Source organism: Cupressus sempervirens, chromosome 8 (assembly GCF_028749045.1).
Source record: "Cupressus sempervirens isolate cs-2001-9-10 chromosome 8, ASM2874904v1, whole genome shotgun sequence".
Lineage (NCBI taxonomy): Eukaryota > Viridiplantae > Streptophyta > Pinopsida > Cupressales > Cupressaceae > Cupressus > Cupressus sempervirens.
Window position 1 is genome coordinate 88,650,841 of NC_143125.1, and position 13,122 is coordinate 88,663,962.

Sequence of the window (13,122 nt, forward strand, 5' to 3'; positions counted from 1 at the left end):
ATATTGTAATTTTCCAATCATAGATCATTACAATGTTTGATCTACTTCCTTTGATTGAACATCCTTGGTAAGTTTTAATCCAGTACACATAGGAGTTTGAGCTAGTTTGTAGTCTTCCATACCAAAAATTTTTAGTATCTCCTTGATGTATTTGGATTGAGTAATGTAGATACTATTCTTACTTTGATGAATTTAAAGACCAAAAAAGAATTTTATTTCTCCAAACATTGACATTTCAAATTCCTTATTCATTTGTTCTAAACATTCTTTGCAAAGATCATCATTTCCTATGAACAAAGTATCATCTACAAATATTTTTGCCAAAACAATCTTATTATCTGGTCCTTCCTTTATGTACAAACTATTGTTGTCATTAGTTCTTTGAAAACCAATCTGAATAAGATAGTTATGCAGTCTTTCATACCATGCTCTGGATGCTTGCTTCAGACCATACAATGGTTTATAAAATTTGTAGACCATGTCCTTCTTGTCTAGATCAAACAAACCTTCAGGTTTTTCAATGTAAACTTTTTCATCCAATATGCCATTGAGAAATGTTGATTTGACATCCATCTGATAAACTTTGAATCCTTTGTATGTAGCATATGCAAGTAAGGTTCTGACACCTTCCAATCTTGCAACAGGAGAAAAAGTTTCTCCACAGTCTACACCTTCCTCTTGAGAGTATCCTTTGCATACCAATCTAGCTTTGTTCCTTGATACCTTACCATCTTCATTTAGCTTGTTTTTGAATAGCCATTTAGTTCCAATCACATTCTTGTCTTTGGGTCTAGGTACAAGAGTCCATGTTTTGTTTTTCTCTATCTGTTCTATCTCTTCATTCATAGCTTCAATCCAACTTTCATTATCTAGTGCATCTTTGACATTTCTAGGTTCAAAATCAACAAGTAAACAAGCACCTTTCAACTTACTTCTTGTCATTGTTCCTTCTAATTTATCTCCACTAATCTGATTTGGTGCATGATGTTCCTAACATACTTGGCTAACACAAGCTCCTTTCCTTTTAGGTGACTTGCTTTGTTAACCTTTTGTGCTTCAACTTTTGGTTCTAATTTTGGTTGCTCGGGCTCAGTAGATGCTGACTCGATAGCTTCTGTTTGCAACTCGGGTTCTTGCAACTCGGTATGTACTGAATCGATTTGAACTTCCTATGACTCGGTTAATGAAGATTTAGGAGTTGAAGATTCTTGATTGATAGATGTATTTAGTATTGTATGAGGTTCAATGTAACAAATCTCCTATAGTCTTCAAGTTCCCTTTTTCTTTCTTCTTTTGTTCTTTCAACAAACTCATCAACTTTCACATGTGCACTTTCTATGACTTGGTGAGTAGATAAGTTCAAACATCTATATGCTTTACTTTTGCAAGAGTATCCCAAAAATATTCCTTCATCACCTTTTACATCAAATTTACCTTTTCTAGATTCTCTCAAAATGTAACATTTGCTTCCAAATACTTTTAGGTAACTTACATTAGGTTTGTAGCCATACCATAACTCATAGGGATTTTGGAATGAATCCTTTTTCAGCTGTACTTGGTTCAAGGTATGAACTGTAGTGCTGATAGCTTCCTTCCAGTATTTGATAGCAATGTTTTTCTCAATCATTAAGGTTCTTGCATAGTCCATGATAGATCTATTCCTTCTTTCTGCTATTCCATTTTGTTGAGGAGTTCCAGGTGCTGAAACTTGTCTTTTGATTCCCCTTTCAATGCAAAAGTTATTGAACTAATGTGAAATGAATTCTTCACCTCTGTCAAACCTTTAGCATTTTGGTCTTTTTCTTATTTCCTTTTCTACTGTGGACAAATACCATTTGAACTTTTCAAATGCTTAATTTCTCTCTTAGTTACATGACAGTCATCACTCTTGAATAATCATCAACAAAAAGAATGAAAAATCCTCACTAGTATAGCTTTCAATGCCAATATGTCCACACAAATTAGTATGCACAATTTTTATAACATCTTTAGTTTGATAGTTCTTGCTTTTAAAACTAGTCTTTCTTATTTTACCAATTTGACAATTCTTGCATAGACCAACCTCAGGTTTTTTTATGTTAGGAATGCCTCTTACTTTCTTGAATTTACTGATTTTTATCAAGTTGTCAAAGTTTACATGACATAACCTCCTATGTAATAACTAAATCTCTTCAATTTGAGCAATAAAACATGAACATTCACCAAGTTCAATATAAAATAAATTACCTTTTGTTTGAGTGCTTGATCCAATCAACTTACCTTTTTCATTCAATAGTCTTGCTTTTCCTTGCATGAATTCTACTTTAAATCTATTATTGAGTAACTGTGCCATACTCAACAGATTGTGCTTTAGTCCTTCTACCCAATATTCATTATCACATACAAGTTCCTTGGTCAAAGTGATTTTTCCTTTTCTTTTTATGCAACAAGGTTCATTGTTACTAAATCTTACACTACCACCATCATAATCTTCAAAGTGTTCAAACTTAGTTTTATCACCAGTCATGTGATGAGAACAACCACTATCTATGATCCATGTATTATTTCTACTCATATGAGAAATGAGTGCCATTTCTTCATCATTATCAGACTCATCTTTCATAGCAATGTAGACAATTTCATCTTCATCTTCATCATCAAAATCATTAGAATCTTTAGCCATGAAACATGTTTTCTTACCTTTATCCTTGAATGATTTGAAGTCTTTCTTGCCATTGTACTTGTGACCTTTCTTCTCATCCTTGTTCTACTTATTTGGGTACCTAGCAGCAATATGTCCAATTTCTTCACAAGAAAAATAGATTAGAGGAACCTTACCTTTGTATTTCCCTTTGCCTCTTGAATATTTCCTTGCTAGTAGAGCTTCAACCACCTCAAGATCACTATTTGAACTTTGTTCTGATTCATCATCACTGTTTGAATATGGATCCTTTTTCTTCTTCCCTTTTTCTTTGAGTGAAAGCTTTTTCAAATTCTAATTCAATGTTCTTTGTAGCTAGAACATAATTATAATAGTTGTCTAGCTCAAATGCAGTCAATGTTCCAACTATGGCCTCTAAATTTATCTTATGATTTGCTTCACATCTTCTTTCTTGAATTGTAGAGACTCTGATTACATAGATATGAAGTAGAGTTCTAAGAACTTTACTTATAATTGTCTCCTCCTTGATATCTCTTCTAGATGCTTTGATAGCACTAACACATACTTTGACTCTTTCAACATACTTTGCAATGTTTTCATCTTCTCTCATCCTCATTTGATCAAATTGACTTCTCGAACTTTCTTCTTTGGCTATTCTCACATTATCATCTCCTCCATAGATCTCTTTCAAGTTGTTCCACATTTCAAAGGTAGTTTTGTAATCTTTCATATCATTAAATTCTTCATAACTCAGAGCATATGCTATATCTATCATCATGTTATTGTGAGTCTTCTTTTCAACAATATCATTGATAGGTAATGTACCAATAGGTTCTTCATATTTTTCATCAAGATACTTCAGTCCTGAATCACCAATAGAAGCCAGATGAAGTCTCATCAATCCTTGCCATGTTGAGAAGTTGTCCTTGTTAAGTCTTGGAATTTCCCTCTTGTAAGACATCCTCATTTTTGGCTTAGATCCTTGAAATATTTTCCTGTAAGCACCAAATGGTCTGATACCAATTGTTGGCATTAAAGATAGATTAACAGAGAGGGGTGGGGGGGGGGGGGGGGGGGGTGAATTAGTTATAATCCTCAGATCCCTTAGATGTCTCAAAGATCTATTTACTTTTGATACTCAGCAAATATATCTATTACTTATCTTCAAGCAATCATGCATGCAATAAAATGAACTCAAGAGACACCAGATTTAATGTGGAAACTCAATATGGAAAAAATCACCAAGTAACTAGTTACCAATTTTCACTCTTTTGAAGTGAGCTCTGTTAGGACCCAACCCTGTTAAAGGTTACAATACACACTATTATGTGTGACCTTGTTAGAGGATTTTGATCACCTTGGTAGGAGCAGCCTTGCTAGAGGTCTTTAGAACAATTCAACTAAACTATCACCTTGTTAGAGGATTTACAAAATGGCTATTAAACCAACTCTATTAAGAGATTTGAAATCACTGCTACAATAGTTAGAAAGCAACAATGAATTGACCTGAACAAGATGCAACTGAATTTGCTGATTAGAAGTCTCTGTTCTACATTATTAGATCCTCCTTGATCAAATATGGCTTTGCTGCTCCTCAATGATCTCTGATCATCCTTCAAATTCACTTCCACAATAATCAGTCCTCATATCACATTAATTCCAGTTCCATCTCCATCCCACTTAGAATTTGCAACTTGACCTCTTAATTATACCATTTAGATTATCAAGTCAGCCCATTCACATGTTACATTTACCAATAAACCATACATCGGTCGGCTACAAATATTACTTTAAACAAATAAATATTATTTCATAAAATAATGAAATCCTTTACTAGCCAACCCTGCTTGGTAAATAGTACTTAACCATCTTGACTTGGTTAACATTGCAACATCTGCAAAATCCTTTGGCTACCGAGTTTACTCGTTAAGAACTGAATTCCTTTTCTGTTCATGAGAGCATGATAAGAATTGCTTCTGCCACATTTTCTTTGATGATCAAGTGAGCTCAGTAACAACTAAATTTCTTTGATTAACCTTGAAAGCTCGGTTACTAACCTTCTAGGCTTGGTAGACTCTATCCTTTGCCTTGCTTACCATCTGAGCTCAGTAGACTCTATCCTTTGCTTTGCTAATCATCTGAGCTTGGTAGACTCTGTCCTTTGCCTTGCTTACCATCTTAGCTTGGTAGAGTCTATCCTTTGCCGTGCTAACCATTTGAGCTCAGTAGACTCTGTCTAATGACTAATATGACATTTGTGTGACATCAAAGACAACACACAATTGAACAATTGTATCCAACACAAAACACATTGATATTTGTTATCACTTTCTAAGAGAACATGCATTTTTTTACCTGTGTAAAAGATCCATGCATTTTTCTCAATAATTTGTAATGACTCTTTTTTTAGTCTAAATTTTGAACTTTAAACCTTGAACTCAATCAAGTTCAATGTTCAAGTTCACTAGTTTCCTTTTCCATTGGGCCCATCAATGAAAATATTTTTCATGTCCTTGAACTTGAACCTTGAAATAATTAAGTTTAAAGTTCAAAGTTCACCCTATTTTTGATGAAGTTAATGATGGTTTCATATGATTGATTTTCTATATTCATTGGATTTGAACTTGAAATCTGAAATTTTTTATTTAGTTCAATATTTCAGTTCATGATCCTAGAACATTCAAGGAGACTAGAAAGTGGTATTATAGAGATGTGTTAGAATATTTCTAAAAAGTCTAAAGTGACATCTTATGATTAATGATTGGTACAAAGTATGGCATAAAGATTTGTTACATGTGGAGGAAAATACTCTCATCAATGAATTTAGTGCTTCCATCAAACTGGTACCTTCCACATCAAGTCATGATTTGAGTATCTATTTAAAGGCTTTTCTAGGATGTTTTCCTTTTCATTATGATACCAAAAATAAGGTAAAAACTCACCCTTGTATGGAGTCATAGGCAATTTGCAACAAAATTGTTCATCAAAGTACATTGTTATTTCTCCCACTCATTGAGTTTCTTTATCCTCCTCAATGGTTACTGCTAGTTCTTTCTCTTAAATGAGTAACTTTATTGACCTCCTCCATTTCCATTTGTTCTTAACTATTTTTGAAAAAGATTGTAAGTTTTGTTTCCATGGTTGGTTCTCATCCTAAGTTACCAAAAGAAAATCCTATCACTTCCCTTACACATTTTTTGCTCATACTCAAGGATACCTTCCTTGTTGATGAAGACAAATAAGTTATTGTCTAGGTTATCTGAGCCAAACCCTAATTCCATTACTAAAAAAAAGCTAATAGTGGATTACTACAAGCCACTAGTTTTCCAGAGTTAGTTCTTTTCCTAGAACTAGTGTTAGAATACAAAAATAGATACGATGTTACCCACAAATGTATTAGGACATATCTTGGAGATGTTCTAGTCTATATAAATAGGGTTACAAACATGGTTTCTTTGAGGGTTCCATCACATGAAGAATATGAAGCTTGGATGATTTGTCTCATAGTCATTAAATCTTCAACAGACCCCAACATGCTAAATAATATTACTGCCAAAAACTAGTTACTCAAACCAGAGAAGGGGGGTTCTTGTATTCCCCTCATATTGACAAGAGAACACATGATTCCTGATATCAAAGATGTGATTACTCTCCTAAACAGAGTCAAAGGAAATCAATATACTTTCCACTAGGAGAACTAGATGTATTTCTTTGTCCAAACTGTCCCGAGTGATAAAAATAAATGCATTGACTTGGCATAAATCATAGCTAATAGATTGCATGAAGAGCTTTCCCAAGCCTCTAGAATTTCTAGCTTTTATATGACTTCATGCCTATTTTATGTATTGGCATGTTGTAAAGAATGGGTCATGATTCCTTATACTAGTTGGGTAAATAACATGCCTATTTATGAATATTTCCCCTATTTGTAAAGAGAAAAGTATAAGGATGAATTCAAAAGAGTAAAAGATTAATTCCTTGCTAAATTGGTCTTTATGCTACAAGGAAAGGAACATAATAGGTTGATAGAAGAAGCAACACAATTCATATTAGTACATGGTAGTTTCTTCACCTAGTTCTCTAAGTTCACATACATTTGGGTAGGTGGGTATGAAGCAAAACCACTAAAATTGCCAGGGCATTGCATTGATAGATTTGTTTTAATGGAAGTTTGTAGGTGGGTAGCTAGAGTTGATAGAAGATGCAAGGTTTAGAGGGGTTCTAGTTCTTCATTCACCACAAAACTCAAAATGCAAAACTATTAAAGATGCCTTTGATCTAAAACATGAATTGAATTTGATGAACTTAGGAGCTCACACTATTCACCTTAACTTTGACGACAAAGAATTTTCTTAGCCCCTATTGGAACTAAGGCTAGATTTCTCACATGTCCCTCACTTAGAATATGTTTGGGCTGACCGTGATGAAGAATGTGAAGTCAAGAAGAGGTGGTGGTCTAGATTGACCTGGAAGTAGATAAAGGAACTCCAATGTTAGATTAATATAAAAGGAGTAAAGGAGAAAAAAGAGGGGGAAGTTGTTGATCCTTTTTACATAGCAGAACTTGAAGCTTTTCCTCTGCTAGAAATAGATCAAGATTCACCTCAGGAAGATGACCTATAGTCCAAGACTAAACCAGTCAAAGTGAGAACTAAAAATTGGTTGAAGGAGAAAAGGCAATAAAAAATGAAATGCAAAGCAAGCCTCCCAAGAAGTCCTCATTAGCTCTAACTCACTTCCACCCATTCATGATAATGATAGTGATAAGAATTTCATCTTTTCCTTTACAAGAATTTTGAACCTTGAAGTTGAAGTTGCACCTAGGGTTCAAAGTTTGCTTCAACACATAGGGCTAGCAAGGCAGACTCATTCTCACACCAAAAAGGAAAATGCTCAAAAGATTATCCTGAAGGATACCTCTATATATCCAATTGAGGTAGAAACTATGACAGATCCCTTAGAAGGAAGAACTTAGGATGCTATGGATCAAAGTGATCAACAAGTGACATGTGGTGCAAATACCTCAGGTTTAATGATCAACAATTATAATTCCCCCGCATTGCAAACCCCTCCATCAAAAGGTACCTCTTCAACAAAAAATTGGTTTAATGTGTTCATGAACAAGAAAAGGAGTTTGGTGCCTCTAAGAATTTCAATTGAGGACATGGCTGGGAAATTTTCTTGGAAAGACAAGCAAAATCAAAAGGCTAAAGATAGAAACTATGCTCACCATTGATGAGAAAATAGGGATTGGGTAGCTGATGTTTTCAAATCATCTGAAGACAAAACTCTCAAAGATATCACCCCTCAAGACTTAACTAGGGAAAAAAGTTCTCAAACTAGCCTCTAGAGCTATGGATATGGAAATTCTGATGTAGGAACACTAGGGTCACTAGTCATATTTGGAAAGATCGAAAAGAGAAAAAGGAGCTGAAATAGTCCATCCACATGTTGGCAGAGTATATCCCTAATCTACAAAATGTACAACCCAAATGCTAACCCAAAGCTATTTCCATGATTGATGTAACTTCCCTAGCAAAGCAATAGTTCATAGACTAGGTAAAAAGGGACAGGCTAGTCTCTAAAGCTTTGATGAATGGCTTGAGTAAGTAGTTTCTTGTGAGCTTATCTACATAGATCACTTAGCTAAAACAAAGGTAAAGGCTAAATAGATGATGGCTAATATAGAATCAAAGATCAATGTATGGGTTGAAGAAAAGGATAGATGGGAGGACATTGTGGATCACATCAAATAAGTTCAAGTGTACAAAGTAGATAATTTTCTAGTTGAGAAATATAATTCTAAGATTGATGCAGATTTCTTATATGTCTCCAAAACTAACCTAGAATGGAGGAACATGGTCATTGAAAAATGTTTGGAGGAATGTTCAAATTTGGCCAAAGAACTCAATTTCTTGAAAGAGATCCTACACAATGATGTGAAATGTATCCATGTTGAGATTTTAGGTAACAAAGACTAGTCTAGCAAGAATTTGAAGGAAGTAGAATTTGCATGCCAAGACAAGCTACAAGCTCTTAAAGATGCCAAGGAGGTATCTTCCATGAGTTTAGATGTCATTTCTCAAATAGATTCCATGATCATAATCAATGATAACCATTTGATGATGTAGATTAAGAAGATGGAGCATGCCTGACAAGTCATCATCATCTAGTAGCTTAGAACAAAATAGCTAGGAGTTCTGGGACTAAAAGAAATTGTGGATTTCAAAGTCACTTACAAGGATTGGAAAATAATAGGTGGTAATGTGATTTTTGAGAAAGGAAAACCTTGAAATATAGTTAATATCCTAGCTATTTATCTTACAATTAAGGCTTCACTCATTTAGCCTTTTGGTTCCTAAGTTAGTCATTTTATAGTTCTAAGCTTAGTATTACCAACTCTAACTTGAATGAATTTTATAACTATTTTATATGCCCTATGATGTTATATATTGTAAGACTTTATATGTTTTTGGTATTGATACTCTATAAATTTTGCGATAGTAAATTATGTTGTTAAAGTAGGTTTAGATTGAATCATTTTGGTTGTGCTATTTACGTGAACAAGAATATAAACATAAATCTTTTGACACTAGTTATATATTGTTTGTCATTTGTGATCATATGATTTTATTAATCTGAATTCGATTCATATGGAATTTTTTCTTGATCTTGATCAATGGAAATATGCTTTCTTTTGTGAATGCTTTTAATTATATTGTTTACTAGAATTAATCATCTTTATTTTCAGTTATTCTTTGGTATTTATTTTGATAAGTTGTTGGACTTCTTCTGAAAATACCATTATCCTTACAATACATTTGCATAAGAGATGGAAAAGTATTTTTGAAAAGTTGTAGCTCTTTCCAGTTAAAAGATCTCACTTGATAAATAATTTTGAAATAAAAGAAGTTATTGTTTATCATTTAAGGAGGGCAATGTGCCTCAAAATATATATAGTTCAATCAAAGGAACTCAATTATCATGGAATTTTTTCTAGTATATTACCTTTTTGTTCTACACTTGTAAAAAGGGAAAAACTATTCACTAGCAAATTTAATTACAAATGCTTATTTTAAGCTAAGACCCTATTGTTGATAAATTGGTAGATATATTTACCAAACCTTTTTCCAAGGAGGTATTTGAGTTTTAGTGACTATAATTATGGGTCTTACCCCTCTTTTCCCTTACCTAGTTTCATGGGAAGTGGAAAAGTTTCAAGGGGAGTCTTCATGTATTATGAATTTAACCTAAAACTTAGTTTAGTCCCCACTATCACTTATGTCAAAGGGGGATATGAGGAAACATGGTATTATATTTCAAGTTTGAAATATGTACTCAGTAAAGGTATGGGAGATGGGGCAGTAGGTTGAGTTTTGTGTCTATTGGTTTGGTTTCCATTGAAGATAAAGGGAACACGTGTGTATAATTGTAAGTTAGGTATTAACATAAAATTCCAAAGGGGGATTTTTTTACCATTAGTCTCTTATTGTTGATGTCAGTGTGAGGTTTTCTAGATAGTTATAATTAAAACATTTTGGCTATAGATGAATCTTAGATGATTCAAAGAAATATTGTGCACATTTCTTGATAGGACTTGGTGATAGGAATCAAAAGTGGAAAAAGTTAACTACTTGAAGATAATTTAAAAATGGGCACGGTGATATTATAAATTATTTTTATAGAGTGTAGATAAGAAGTGGATGATAGGATTAATAAAACATAAATACAAATTACATGCAAATATGACCAATATCAGAAAATAATAAATCACATAGAAGAGAACACAAGACACAAATATTTAATGTGGTTCATCCAATCCCTGAGTTACATCCATCAAATGAGTCTAGTATTATTATTATCTAGTGATTACAACATGATTACAACCTATAATCCCTTAGAACTCAATACCCTCGGCAAAAGCTATAATCTCATCGTACATTATGAAACCCCTAATCCTAAGCCATTTTATAAAAAAATTTATCATTGACCTCAGGACCCTACAAGGGGCACTGCCTCTTGACCCCACCTTCGGAACTTCCCCTTGAACTCTAGAGTATGGGGGTGCTAGCCCAAAATCCTCATAGTAAACTTTGGGGGAAAACTACATCGAATGAAGATGAAAAAAGTTAACATTTGAGTCTAATTAGGTTCCAAATCACAAAAATATCTCACTTGGAGATCGATCAGGCTCCACAATATAAGCTCCCATTTGGAGACTGATCATAGGACTACTATACTTGTGGCTCCCACTCAAATGCAAAACTATGCCAAACTCTATTGTTCTTTTATTCTATTTAGTCTAGAAGAGAAACAAAAGGTGAAGAGTTCAACTTTTCCCTTGTCACTATCTTTGTAAACATATATCCTAGATTATCATTGTTGGAAACTTGGCTAAGTAGGATAAGTTGGAATAACGTTATATTTTTAATTTATGGAAGCACATAATTTGAATAAAGAAGACATTGTATATAGATGAAGATTTCATAGTTAGACATTGAAAATTGTCTAAGTACAAGTTAGTTATCTAACATAGTAGATAGAGATTTGATTATCATAGTTTAGAGAGGTATTATTGGCATGTTCACACATGAGTATAGACAATACAGAGTGTTAGGATGATGTATTCCAAAGTAAAAATTAGTAAAAACAATACATAATAAGTTATGAATTAAATATTAGTAAAGACAATATACATGACTCAACAAAGTATAACAAAGAAGTATGAATTATGGGTCAAGGAATTATTTTGTTTACAAAATATTTAAATAAATAATTAGGGATGAAATCCTAGATGTTAACTCTAAGCGAGAAAGAGTTAGTATTGCATTTTACCAATTGTATGAAATCTTGAAGGCTAACTAGACAAGTTTGTAAAGTGTAAAGGTATAAAGGAAAAAATGCAATATGCGAAGCTATGTGTAAGTTGTAAGTGATATGAAAACTTCTATGAAAGTTGTACGTATGGTATGTGACATATATGTGATGTGAATTATGATGTATGAACAAAAGTATGTAGACAATAGCAAAGGAAAGATCAGATATTGAAGATATCAACAAGCAAGAGGTTTTTGTATCTATCTCTTTGTATCAAGAAACTATATTCTACATTGCATGTTTGGGTAGTGGACTCATCTTTCACACATTTTGTAATTGAACATAAAAACTTCTAGCATGGTGGAGGATTTTAATAGGGCTTAGTTGTTGCAAAAAATTGGTTAATTGTGTATTATCTTTGATGTTACACAAAATTTCATATCATTTCTAGTTAGTGTATTCTGAGCTCACTCAGGGGATGAAGATAGTTTACTGTGTCTTCTTAGAATTCCAAAGTTTTCCAAGTTTAGAAGATAGCATCTACCAAGTTCACTTGGGCGGCAAATGGAAGATTGTAAAAGTTGAGTGTTAACCAAGCTCACTCGGTTAATGAAGGAAAATATGGATGGAACTAGTGTTAACCAAACTCACTCAATTATCAAAGAAACTTTGTGAATATGTAGCATTAACTAATTTGACTTGGTTGACACAAGAAAATTATCTCTAATTTAGTGTCTACCAAGCAGGGTCAACTAACAAAGGATTTTCTTTTTTTGGCATATTCAGTTTAATTGATTTGTTTGTTGGTTCTAGCTGACTAAAGATATAAATATTAAGTATTCTAAGTTGTATTCAAGCTAGCTTGACAATGTGTAAAATATAAATATAAGGTCAAGTTGAGATTTGAATGTGTGCAAGAAATAGAAGATTTGAAGATGCTTATGGAAGTGAATTAGAAGGATAAGAAAAATATCCTTTTTGATATGCAAAGATACATTCGATCAGAAAAGATCAAGTATACAAGCTAGAATTTAGATATGTAATCAACAATTTAGTTGCATTAGAAAGTAGGTCATCTCATTGTTACTCTCTAACCATTGTAGTAGTGATCTAAATCTCTTAATAGAGTTGACTTAACACCTATTTGTAAATCCATGGCATTTCTAGATTGGAGTATCTAAAGACCTCTAATAAGGCTGCTTCTAATAGGGTGATTAAATCCTCTAATAGGATCACACCTAACTATGTGTTTTGTAACCTATAACAGGGTTGGCTCCTAATAGGGCTCACTTCAAAAGAGTGAAAATTAGTAACTAGTTATAATTAATGGTTTTTCCCAAATTGGATTTTCATGTTAAATCTTACTGTCACTTGTGTTCATGCTATTTATTTTATGTGTATGCAAGTATGTTAAGTAATATTAATCACAGATAATATCTTAAGATTTTCATTTGCCAAGTTACTATTGCTATTTCAGTATTTTTTGAGTTACAACATTTACTAGTGTAAACTGAGTACCTATGTATTAACTGAGCAACAATAATCTCATTGAAGTTTATGCTATGTATTGAAATATAAGGGATCTGAGATTCATTTTAGTGGTAAATGTTTCATCCCTCCCCTCTTAGTTACTTATATTTCCAAAAATTGGTATTAGAGATATT